This window comes from Denticeps clupeoides, chromosome 1 (genome assembly GCF_900700375.1).
Source record: "Denticeps clupeoides chromosome 1, fDenClu1.1, whole genome shotgun sequence".
In the NCBI taxonomy this organism is placed as follows: domain Eukaryota; kingdom Metazoa; phylum Chordata; class Actinopteri; order Clupeiformes; family Denticipitidae; genus Denticeps; species Denticeps clupeoides.
Window position 1 is genome coordinate 7181856 of NC_041707.1, and position 12507 is coordinate 7194362.

The 12507-nt window shown below is 41.9% G+C and overlaps 1 long non-coding RNA gene across 1 annotated transcript; it reads right to left on the reverse strand.

Annotated features, from left to right (window-relative positions):
• Positions 1–11324: 11324 nt before the first annotated feature.
• On the reverse strand, positions 11325–12191 carry LOC114802269 (uncharacterized). Its single transcript, XR_003751697.1, has 4 exons — positions 12099–12191; positions 11934–11980; positions 11751–11819; positions 11325–11528 (listed from the first exon to the last, which is right to left on the reverse strand). It is a non-coding gene; the product is annotated as an uncharacterized LOC114802269 (long non-coding RNA).
• Positions 12192–12507: the final 316 nt, after the last annotated feature.

Here is a 12507-nt window from a genome sequence, read left to right on the forward strand (position 1 = left end):
CTTTATCTCCCAAAACCTTAAATACCTTTGGCCCTCCTGTCACCTCCCTCTGCTGAACCACACCCCGCGAAATACTTCAGCTAAAGAACACGCATGTTTGTTTTGCACAAATGCTCGCAGCAGGAGGATATTTCATGCAGTGGGATACAGTTATGAAATTATTTCACAAATGTAATGGTTGAACTTCACGTCAGAACCTCCACATGAGGAAACCTGAGGCTGGACGAACGTTCTTACAGAAAAGAACAACTGAAATGCAAATGATAAGAATGAGAAAGAAGGTCTTCATCATTCTTCTACCATGCATGGATAAAGTTATTTAGTTATTTATTTTGTTGTGAAAAGTATGAAACCAATAATTATTTAAGAGCTTTTTTGAAATGAATGCAAAATGTATTCAAGGAAGGTTAAAAAAAAAGAGGAGGTTCAGTGTAGACAAGCAGGAAGAAAAAAATAAACCATTTTAATGTGCACATCCCTAAACTAAGACTTACATTTTAAAGCTTTATTTAAAGCTTTATTATTATTTTTTTTTACCCTTTACTAGGAACATGCCAATGAAGAGATAAAACCATTTTCCCTCTGCCTACCTGTCACCTCTCTCTGCTGAACCACACCCTGAATACTTCAGGTGAAGAGCATGCTGCCTACGTGTTTATTCTGCAATCAGTGTTCAAAATAGAAATTTGTCCATGTTGAATTTCAGGTTGCAACCTCCATGGAAAAAAATGAGAAGCAGGAAGCTGACACCAAAAACTCAAGACTGGTTCTGAAATTGACATGATGACGAAGTTTGACTGGTACACCAGGAAATCATTTTTCCATTGTCACATGAAAATGCTTTAGACATTTTTAGTGATACATAAAGTCAAAGCACCCCTGCCCAAAATGTATGAGAAAAGTATAAAATCATGTCACAACTGGATGACCTGGTGTACTTCTTTTGAGCCACTGTCACCCACAAAGTCATGACAAAGTTTCTTCTACCTAATGATTGTACATAAAAAAAAAAACAAACCTGCCATCCAGAGGCTGAGAGGAGACCAAGCTGCTTTGATGGCCAGAATGACATTACAGTATGGATGAATGGATTAGTGAGGCTATTTGGAGGATGACAGTCAGGATTAGCTTATCATTTATCATTACAGTGATTACAAAACCACATACAAAAGGGAGGTAGAAGACCTGACTCTATGGGAATGATGAAGTGGATCATTGACGACTTCTGTGGCTATCCTAAATGCCTCTGCATCAATGGCTCACCTGTCTAGCCTGTCAGAAGCTTCTGGTTCCTGGGCACACAGACCACCTGAACCCTGCCAGCATCCTCAATGAAGCACAGCTGAGGCTGTTCTTCCTGAGGAGCATTGTGGTTGCAACCACCACACGAGTGAACATCCCAGGATGTCAGACAGCAGCTCCAAGCCATGTCAAGCCATGCCCGCCGTCCTGCTGCAATTCTATGATGACACTTTTCTCTCACACATTGCCCCAACTGTAGCAGAAAACTCTCATGTAATACAATTTTTGTTTTATTTTCAACAAAATGTGAGAATAAATGGGGAATAAATGAAGTTTATATAATTATCATAACAGACACGTGACAGATCCTACACGTGACAGACATGACACAGACACGTGACAGATCCTACTTGTGGCTGGTTTGTGCCATTTTATTAATGATCAGTGCAAAATGGCAATTCCTACAAGGAAGGCAAACACAAAAAAACATGCTGTTCAGTGTAATTACGGAAGAGGATATACAAAACTGGTGTATGCATGAAAATTGGTGTATTCATGCAAAACATTTTTAAAGACACGATTCCCTGCTTGTTGCTCATTTTCATGCAAAATGCAATAATGATAACTGAGTAGCAAAGGAAAAATGAATTCCACCATTTCACAAGTCATCATTTCAGTATATAACCAGATCAAATGAAAGCCAAAGCTCAAAGGGAAGAAAGTGGGAGATAAAAACAATAAAGACACAATTATAAGGTGGTTTCACATTTGCATTAATGGTTGATTATCATGTCAACATGTCAACAGCAGGAAATGAATAGCAGAGTCCTCAGGAATGTTCCTCCAGAAAAAAACTGGTTCTGAACTGGAAAAGAGGAGACATCATTTTTCTCGATCTTCTTCATTCCTCTGTCAAGCGGGAAATGATTTAGTCACCGTCATGTGAAGTTGGTCAAGAGAATGTGGAGCAGTGAAGTGGATAAAAAAAGGCCGACTCACCACATGCCAAACTGGCAGATTTGTGGGAGAAACATAATTAAGATGCAAAACGGAAACAAATAGAAAAACCTGCCTGAAATGTGTACATTGCTAAATAAATTCGTTTAATTATTTCTTTAATTAGTGCAACTGTTTTCAGACACACTAAAGTAATTGAAAAAAGGGTTTTCTAATAATGACAGCCTTCAGGTGACGAATACAGCATTTGACCAGAACTCAAAGGTAATTGTTGCTAATGTAGGCTGATATTAAATCATTAGAAGCCATTTGCAGCCTCCAGAGGCACTTACAACATGAAGGCAATATGGGCTGGACTTTGACATCCCGTCTGATGTCCTTTTAATGCACCAAACAATAGTTTCCTATCATACTGAGGCATAGGGGCTCGGTGTGTTGAAAGAGCTACAAGAACTGGTTCCCTGGTATCAACGGATTCTTTGAACCATTGTTTCCTGAGTATCATTCAGGTGCTGAGTATAGCTCTGTGACGGCTGGGTGCAAGAAACAGGAAATTCAGCCATTTCAGTTTTTTTGTTTTTGTGCCTTGCCAGAACATTCTGTTGTGTTGATGGTGCATTGTGAACAGATATGTCTGTGGGGTGAGACCCATGATGTGCTTGTGGTGTGTATTCTGTCTATATCATTGTACTGAGTTGTCATGGACGAAGTGCTGCAGATTTTTAACCTCTATGTCTTCAAGGTGCACTTTGTACATGTACAGTCTATAACAGCACGTGTATAATATCTAACATACACATAGCAAAATACAGTGTGGGTGGTAGTAGCCTAGTGGGTAACACAATCGCCTATGAACCAGAAGACCCAGGTTCAAATCCCACTTACTGCCATTGTGTCCCTGAGCAAGACACTTAACCCTAAGTTGCTCCAGGGGGGACTGTCCCTGTAACTACTGATTGTAAGTCGCTCTGGATAAGGGCGTCTGATAAATGCTGTAAATGTAAATATTCAGTGGTGGACAAAGTACACAAGTCATGTAAATAGAGAAGCACAGAATAAAATTTAACTCCAGAGGAAGTAAAAATACCACTCAAGTAAAAGTACCAAGTACCAAAAGTAAAACTACAGTGATTTATTATGGTTCCAATGTTCTATTTTTACTTTGGTAAGAGAGGCCTTGCTTAATCAACTTTTAGATGAAACTTTAAATCAACTTTTAGATGAACTTTTAGAATTTTGCCACAATAATCAGAATGTCTTTAATTTCTCTGATATTCAGTAAAATGATCCTAAGCACAGAAAAATGGGATCACACATTTTCCAGTAGGTGAAACACAATGACTGTTGCATAAATGGTTTGAGCACAGAACCTGGCCCAGTCAGATTCACTACAGTAGGAACTGCTGTTTGTAAAAATTCAGACGAAAGACGAACAGGTGACATCAGTGGGCGGGGCTTTGCAGTGTATGTAGGTGTGGTGTTTTCCTGCTCGAAGCTTTATCAGCCGCACTAAACGTGAGAGGAGGGTTAAAACTAGCAGATTACCACAAACATTCAGTGAACAGAAGCGGCATAAACAGGTTCGGAACGGCGCTGAGCAGATTGTGTATAAAAAAAATAGCGCCTTGTTAAGTTGCCCGGAGGTTATGAGATAAGAAACAGTTGTGCAGCAGCTGTGTCACCACATAATAAATCATTAGTAAAATGGAACCACACATAATGCAGTGGAGTAAAACGTGAGATATTTTGAAATACTTTAGTAAAGACACATGAAAAGACGTCTTACGTACAGTAACAAATTACGTTCACTTTGTTTGTGTGTGATAAATGTCACGATCAGAAGCTATGTGTGGCTCACATGTGAGTGTCTGTGTGTGCACGCCTGCTTATGAACGTGTGTTGGGGTGGTTGCTGCAGACTGAGGCTGGGTGGGGCTTGTGAATTAGATGGCTGGGACGGCTCCCCGAGGGGCTTGTGAAGAAGTACTGGCAGTTTTTGCCTGGCAGCTGTGCTCTGTTCTTGGCAGGCTGACAGCCTGGCACAAATTGCCAGGGCCAACCAGCAGGCCGTCTAGGGGCTGCCAGTGCCAGACACACCAAACACGCTGTCCTGTTTTCCTGCTTGCTTTGTCCCCTCACCATTTGCGACACATTCTCCTCTTGTTTTGGCAATATGAGTGGATTTGATCAGGATTAAGTTAACCGATTATAAATGGCAAAGCAAGTAGAGCTCGCTGTGGAGATAAGCAGGAATGCCACCGCAAGCCACCATGTGGCATTTGACCGTAAAGAAAGTCACCATACGGTGAACACACACAGCACACAGAGAAAGCCAATCATCTGCTAAACAGGTTGGAATAAAAGGGGGGCGTGAACTTCTGGATGTCTATTCCTCACTGTCTGGGTTCTTGGCTCTTGGTATATGGCACAGACTCCCCAACAGGAGCCATTCTGTTTCTTTCTCTTTCAGTTGTGGTTTTTATGGCATTAAGTCTGACAAAATTACCCCCAACCCTGCTGCCAGCCTGGTGCTTTCTCATTTTAAAGGCTGAATACATCTAACCTCTGCATAGAATTATGTTGTACCTAAAGCATGTGTTGACCACAGTCAAAAAGATGACAACAATGGTATAATTATCTCAACAAATGACCACCAACAGCTAATTATAAATGTTTCAGTAAGCCAAGATCCAACAATTTCGTCTTTGAAGCTCAAATGCACAGTGCAAGTAACCAACAGATGCTTGAGGAATTAAAGAACAAAACACACACACACAAACACACACATAAATGGACTTTGTAGATGTTGGCAGTGCAAATTTGCCAGAGGTGCTTCATTGCTGATCTAGTGTTCCTCCAGTGCTGTTGCAATCCACCTTTGCATTTTCGCATTTGTATATGATCTTCATATTGCACACCCCTGTATATGTACATATTTATTATTTTATTTATGCATTATATTTCTTTCTTTCTCTTCTGTTTGACTAGTTCTGGTCAGATATGTGAGGTGTTAAAGTGTTACTAGTACTAATTACCAGTACTAATTCACAAGCCCTCGGGGAGCCGTCCTAGCCATCTAATTCACAAGTGTTAAGGTAAGTATTTTTGCTGTTTTTTTTTTTATATGTTGATTACAAAAGCGGTGTGTGCACATTTTGTTCACATCATCACTGTATTGATTTACAGTGAACCTGTCTGCTAATGGGACAAGTGGACTGAAAGCTTGTCAGCAAAACTTGAATCTTGAAGTCTTCATCCCATATATATGTCCCAGAGAGAGGATTCACCCTCTCTTACATGGCTGACTGAGCCTTTGACCCCCTTCTTTGGCTGTTAATCAGTGCCAGCAGGAGTTTCTGTTGTTGTGCAATGGTGGTAAGAGACTCTGGGCCCTGGCATGGCATGCCTGGCTCAGACTAGGCCCAGATGCAGGGAATCCCGCCCAGGGATGGCACAGGGACATCAGCAGGAGCCAATGCAGCAGCTGCGGTCTCCCATATTCACACTGCAGTGTCTGAATATTCATTGACTATAACAGATTAAGGTGTTTCTTATTTTCTGATTTCTATGTGAATGTAGCATTCATTAAAACTCTAAAAATATTTAAAATAAAATTAGCTGCAATTAAAACAAATATACTATTCCAAAATATAAAAATCTTCATTTTACATATGAATCAGATCACTTCCTGCCAAATTCACTTCCAGCCAGGAAGCATAAAGCACAGGGTAGATACTTTGCTGGAACGCTCACAGGAGGTAAATAGATAGGAAAAAATGGCCGCTTGACAAAGCTTGACCATGGATGTGTGAAATAAAAGAGACCATAGTGTCGGACAGAAAGAAGATCTGTTTGATTAACAGTTTACTGGCCACTGCTTCAGAGTCTGGCACACGGAGCAGGCCGCTAAAGGATTTGATTTTCAATTAGGTCCATTTAAAAAGAGCAGATGGTCTTTGTAGACATCTAAAAGGGACAATACCAAATGAGCCAGCAATGGATGTGGGCAAACTTTACTTTTAATAGATTTGTATTACTATTTATTAGAAATGAGTGTAGTAACAAAAAGTGTTTATATTCAAGGTGTGCCCTAAATGCATCATTATTGTAGTCCATCACACTCATTCAACAGATGCGTTTATGCAAGATACTTTCCAAATTAACCGTCAGGACGATGTGAGACAAATGCTCTTCAGACAAAAAGTGCAAAAAATACGGGTGAAGAAAGTGTATCTGTACCATTAAAGGTCATGTAACATACCAGGTACATTACTTACAATACACCATTTACCCAACCCTGGCCATAAGTACATTTACATTTACAGCATTTACCAGACGTCCTTATCCAGAGCAACTTACAATCAGTAGTTACAGGGACAGTCCCCCTGGAGACACTCAGGTTTAAGTGTCTCAGGGACACAATGGTAGTAAGTGGGATTTGAACCTGGGTATTCTGGTTCATAGGCAAGTGTGTTACCCACTAGGCTACTACCACGCATGAAAAAAAACTCACCAGCGCACGTGACAACAGAATCTCCTCCCCACACACTGCTACCATTTCACGCCGTGTTTCACGGAGGGCGATGGTTACAAGCAAAGGACACCTTGTGAGTCGCCTTGTGCTGTGCTGCAGTGTTTCACAATGACAATCACTTGACTTCATAGTTCTGCATCACTGCCACGTCAAAATGTTGGATCAGCCACATCACCTCAACCACATCTGAAGCCTTAAACCATCTGCAGATGATTTTTCTCCCTCCCGAACATCAGTATTACGCCCAGCACCTCCCACTGTGCTGCTGAGTTATGTCATATCATGTCATATCACTAATACTGCCATTATATTGTATACCACATACACTTTATACTAAATACATCCGCACCCTGTCATGTTGCTGCTACTTGTCGGCCTGGTTTGTCTAGTTTGTCTTGACCAGCACTATTAAAATGTGTGGGTGCACAATGTCCACAATATCCACAATGTCCTTTGTCATGTTATGTGTTATTCCATGTGTTTTTGCACACTGTGAATCTCCAAAGCTTCGCAATCTCGTCTCGCTGTGTACTTGCATATAGTACATAACTCCACATTTACATTTACATTTACGGCATTTATCAGACGCCCTTATCCAGAGTGACTTACAATCAGTAGTAACAGGGACAGTACCCCCTGGAGCAACTTAGGGTTAAGCATTATTTTAAAAGTCTATATATTTGGCAGATGTAAATCATACATGTGTATGTTTTTGTGTTAGTTCATTTTTATTTTATTTTATTATTATTAATACAAAAGCTCAAGGAGCAACATGTTTTTGCGCTTTCTAAAGTTTTTTTTTAATAAAGGGTTGGAAATTAATGCTTTTCTTGTTTTTTAAAAAATCCAATCCTTCGATTAATTAAAAAAAATAATCAGAGTATTCAATTATTGAAATAATTGTTAGTAATAGCCCTAGTGTTGTCAAAAGAGTTTGATTATGAACTGTGATAAATACCATACTTCAATAGTCTGCACGTGCTGTGATCCAAACATACCTTAACCCTAACTCACGTCCTCTCTCTCTTGTTTGCTTTCTGTAGTTTTCAGGATATTTTATTCATATTGCAGCCGCTATCAATATGTGGGTGATAAAACGAAATAACGTTTCTCCGGAACTGGGTGCTACATGTAACATTTGAACGATTAGACAAAGTTACATACTGACATAAAGTGCACGTGTGCGACACAGACAAACTGGGATACTTAAACAGGGGACACGGGCAGTGCAAGAGTAACATTTAACAAAAATACATGTAGACAACAATGAGACATGTGAACATGTGAAATGAATAATATATGTGCAAAGTAAAATTGTGGAAATATTGATGTGCAAAATGGCATGGTGCGTTAATAGATAATATTACAGATGGATAATATTACAATATAACAGAGGAAGCGCGAGTGTGTTTGTGAGTTTGTCAGTCCAGAGGGGCGAATCCCCCTCGTTGCAGAGTCTGGCAGTGAGGGCCCGAATGCTTCGGTACCTTTTTCCTGATGGTAGGAGGGTGAAGGGTGCGTGTGAGGGATGGCGAGGGAGGGATACCAGTTGTTGATGAGAGTCCCAGTCCTGATGATGCAGTGCCGCGAGGATAGCTAACCCATCGCTCTGGGGGTGTAACGGCGTGTCTTTACTCCACTGCCACATCTCTGTAAAGAACTGCGCTTCCAAGTTTCTCCCCTGGTTGCCGTGGAGCCATTCCGGGGCACCAAAGCAGCAGAAGAATTTGTCCACCAGAACTAGTCCCAGCTCCATCGGCATGCCCACCATGTAAGGCTGCATGGGGGTACTGGAGTGGCAGCTCTGGCCCTTATTAACAGTGCAGGCATCACAACAGTGCTCAAACGGCTGGTAGTAGCCTAGTGGGTAACACACTCGCCTATGAACCAGAAGACCCGGGTTCAAATCCCACTTACTACCATTGTGTCCCTGAGCAAGACACTTAACCCTAAGTTGCTCCAGGGGGACTGTCCCTGTAACTACTGATTGTAAGTCGCTCTGGATAAGGGCGTCTGATAAATGCTGTAAATGTAAATGTAAATGTAAACTGTTCTGCGTCCTGCCTACAGCCCAGCCAATGAAAACGGCCCGTAATTTCCATACAGCCTTGGCCGGCATGTAACAGACTGTGTGCAGCATAGGTTGCCGTGCACTTTGGTTTAGCCTGTTAACGTTTCGTGTTACTGCCCGTATGCTCAGTGTTGTCTTTTGAGTTGTCTTTCATGTTTATGCCACTAGGCCTCATTTCTGCGTGGCGGTAGTGATGTTGGGGGTGTTTTGCCACTATCTCACCAATTCCTTTGCTGTTCTTGGTTGGGCCAGGGTGGTGTCAAGGAAACGATGAACTGGAATTACCTCCAGCTCCTCCAGGCGTAATGTGTCAGCCCACAGGTCCAACTGAGCCCCCAAACGTGACAGCAGATCCAGCCCGATAGCTGGGTGTGATGCGCGGTAATTAGCATGTCCCCCCAGTCGCTCGCACCATTGAGTTGACTCTTCTCCTCTCTTTCTTCTTTGAAATCATTTTTGACAAGAATGAGGGCTTTTCTTCGCCCCAGCTGACAGGCAGCTTGCTGCCTGGAAGAACTGTCCACCTACACTAACTGTGTGCCTCCCAAGTAACACACACATCCCAACAGGTAGCACATGCCCCAACATTAATATTTTAAATGACTTGTCAACCCGTTGTTAACAATGTGCTTATTGTGTAGGTTATTGTGTAATATTGTGGCGGAGGAGGCCGGTGTCACGTACATGTTCAAAATCTGCAGTAACAGGTTTATATAGCAGTGGCTTCATAGCTCAGTGTCCATCGCACTGGTCTTGAGTTCGATCCTGACTGGAGTCTTCAAATGACATTGTAATTTATTGGGGCGGTAGTGGCCTAGCGGGTAAAGAAATGGACCCGTAAGGGGATGGTTGACGGTTTGAATCCCGAGGCGCCACTGAGGTGCCACTGAGCAAAGCACCGTCCCCACACACTGCTCCCCGGGCGCCTGTCATGGCTGCCCACTGCTCACCAAGGGTGATGGGTTAAAAGCAGACGAGACATTTTGTTGTGAGCACCGTGTTCTGTGTTTTCACAATCACTTTTCACTTCCATGTGTTTCTCACCTACAATTTCCCCAGATGGTCTTACTACATTTAAATGTTTCTTTATCAAAAATGCAAATGGCCGAAAGCAGGCTTTTGAGATTTGTGTGAGGAAAGACAGAGCACAGTGGAAGCTCTTGTATCCCACCCTGGCCAGCCCAGTTACCCAGTGACTCAGGCCACTAAATGGCTCTCAGTGATTAGTGCTCAGGCCAGCCTTATCAAGCCTTGCCGTAATCTCTTACCCGACTGAAGGTCTCACACGAGAAAGAGCCTTAGAAGGAGAAAGGGAAAGGCAGAACCTCCGGCAGGGTCAAGAGAGGTCAAACAGAGCCACAGATAAATCTCCCCAAATCTAAAGGTGAAATTGTGGTCATACAGAATCCAAAATCAGGGAGAATGTGTGGACAGAAAAATAAAAACCTAAAAAGCAAAGGCTCTCCTTAGCTCAGCAGCCGGGATTAAATCGAATGACGCCGAACCACTAGGGAGCACCCTGGCGATGTAATGGATGGCTGGGTGATTCTGTACAAGATGCAGTTCTGAGAGCAATGGAGAGGGCCAATTGCATTCGACCAAGACTATGTGTGTGTGTGTGTGTGTTTGTGAGTGTCCAGAGAGCTCATTAAGATAACACACACCCTAACGCAGACTGATTGGCTGTGTTATCAGCGGAACATGCAGCACCGATAATGCTTCATGATTTGGTTGGGGTCGTAATTAGCTGCCTGCCTGTTTATACACCCGCGCTGCTGTCTGGGCTCGCCTGGATGGAACGTGATCATAACACTCGCACAGATACCCCTGCATGCATATTGCTACATTTCAATAAAACCAGAGCGATCACAGCGATATCACCGCGTCGTCCATCCCAGTGAACTCTAAATCATAATAATAAAAACCTTTGGACGGGTCTGTAGGGAACTCCGGCCAGATGGCCAGATTTTGGAGGAGATTGATCACATGAGCTGAGTCACAGTATAACAAGGCGGGCCTAGTTCTTCATTAAGTTATGCTGAGTGGGTACTAAAACTCATAAATCAATGAACGTCATGCTGTGTGTTAACCAAATACCAACCGAGTGACTCAATCTGTCCATGTAAATCAAAGAACATGAGGTATTTATCGTTAATACAGCTCCCATTGCTGTTTGAGTAAATGATAAACAGCTTAGAGAAACCACTCTGTGGATTTATATTACCACGTCCAGGAATGAAGATGGAGTGTCACATTAACCAAGTTTCTAATTATGAACAGCAACAATACTATGTAAGGAAAAGTATTTTAAGATAAACGAAAAAAAAGCACAGCACGGTCACCCTGACGTCTTAACAGGGACTTTGTAAGGGTTTAAGTATGAACAGCCACAGTGCATGCAGTGCAAAAAAGTTACCTGCAAGCTTTTAATAGGTCACCACAAGAGGGCATTGGTGGCCAATTAGGACCAATCACAATATTTCTTTGTGCATACTGAAACACACACACAAATATGGGTTTCTTGGCTGCTGATCCTTTTGGATTAATGTGTGCCAGGCCTTACACAGCTCTGCCGATTAAATAAAAGCCAAAGGTTGTGGGTGCGCAGTGTGTATGTGTGTGTGGATGCACAGGTGCAAGAACATCTTGACAAGTGCACGATGCCTTCAGTAGAGTGTGAGCGATTTCCATTAGCACTCTTATCTTCTGCACCTGCCCTGGGCTTCTTTATCCCAGCCGTCATCCAACAAACAAGGTAAAAACAAAGAGAGAAGACACAGCCCTCAGTTCACTAAATATAAAATAGTGCATGTATTAGTTATACAAATTGACCTACCACAAATTTCTTATGTAAAAATGACCAATTCAGTTCTATTTCAAAAATATTCAGTGCATTATAATATGAATGTTTGACTATTTAGTATTATGTCAATAATATTTAGCTCACATGTTATATTCCCCCTCCAGTCATGGGTCCATAAATGTTTTTTGCATCACCATGGAATGGTTGAGGTGGCTGAAGCAATTTCAACAGGTTCAGCAAAAGAATTCAAACCATTGTTTAGCATTCATCTTCATTACCATCATCATCATCATGTTAAATAACCCTGTATTTGTTAAAAATCCTTACCTTAGTCATAACTTGAAAGCAACCTGACCAACAATTAACTGAGGAGTCTGGAAGGTATAAGTTCCATTGGGTGATTGAGGGCTAAATAGATGGTCCAGTGAAATGGTTCGCAGACTGCTAAAGAACCTTTGTAAGGATTAATATGCAACAACAGTCATACTTTACCATATTTGGTCAATCTTCAGGTTGAGCACTTTCTTATACTTTGCTTGAGGATATGTAGAAGAATCCGTCCGTATGCTTTCCACGTAAACTTGTTTGCAGAAAGCTTTGATAAAATCTACCTGAAAGACTTTTTATAAGTTGCAGATTTTAACATTAACATGACCTCGGCTAATTATTCTTTGAGTTGTTTTTAGGTTTTGTGAGATAAGAGGCAATAATGGATGAGAGGCTGTGAAACCTTAGAAGGAGTTCCACTGAAGCTCTGGCACGGCCTGCCACGGCTCCATTTTCTTCTGCACAAGGGCAGGCAACGTTCTCATTATTCTGAAGACAGAGCGAGTGGAGAAGCGGAAGGAAAATGATTTCCAGGTATTAAGTGAGTCGGATCAGGGCTAAGTGAAAGTCATGC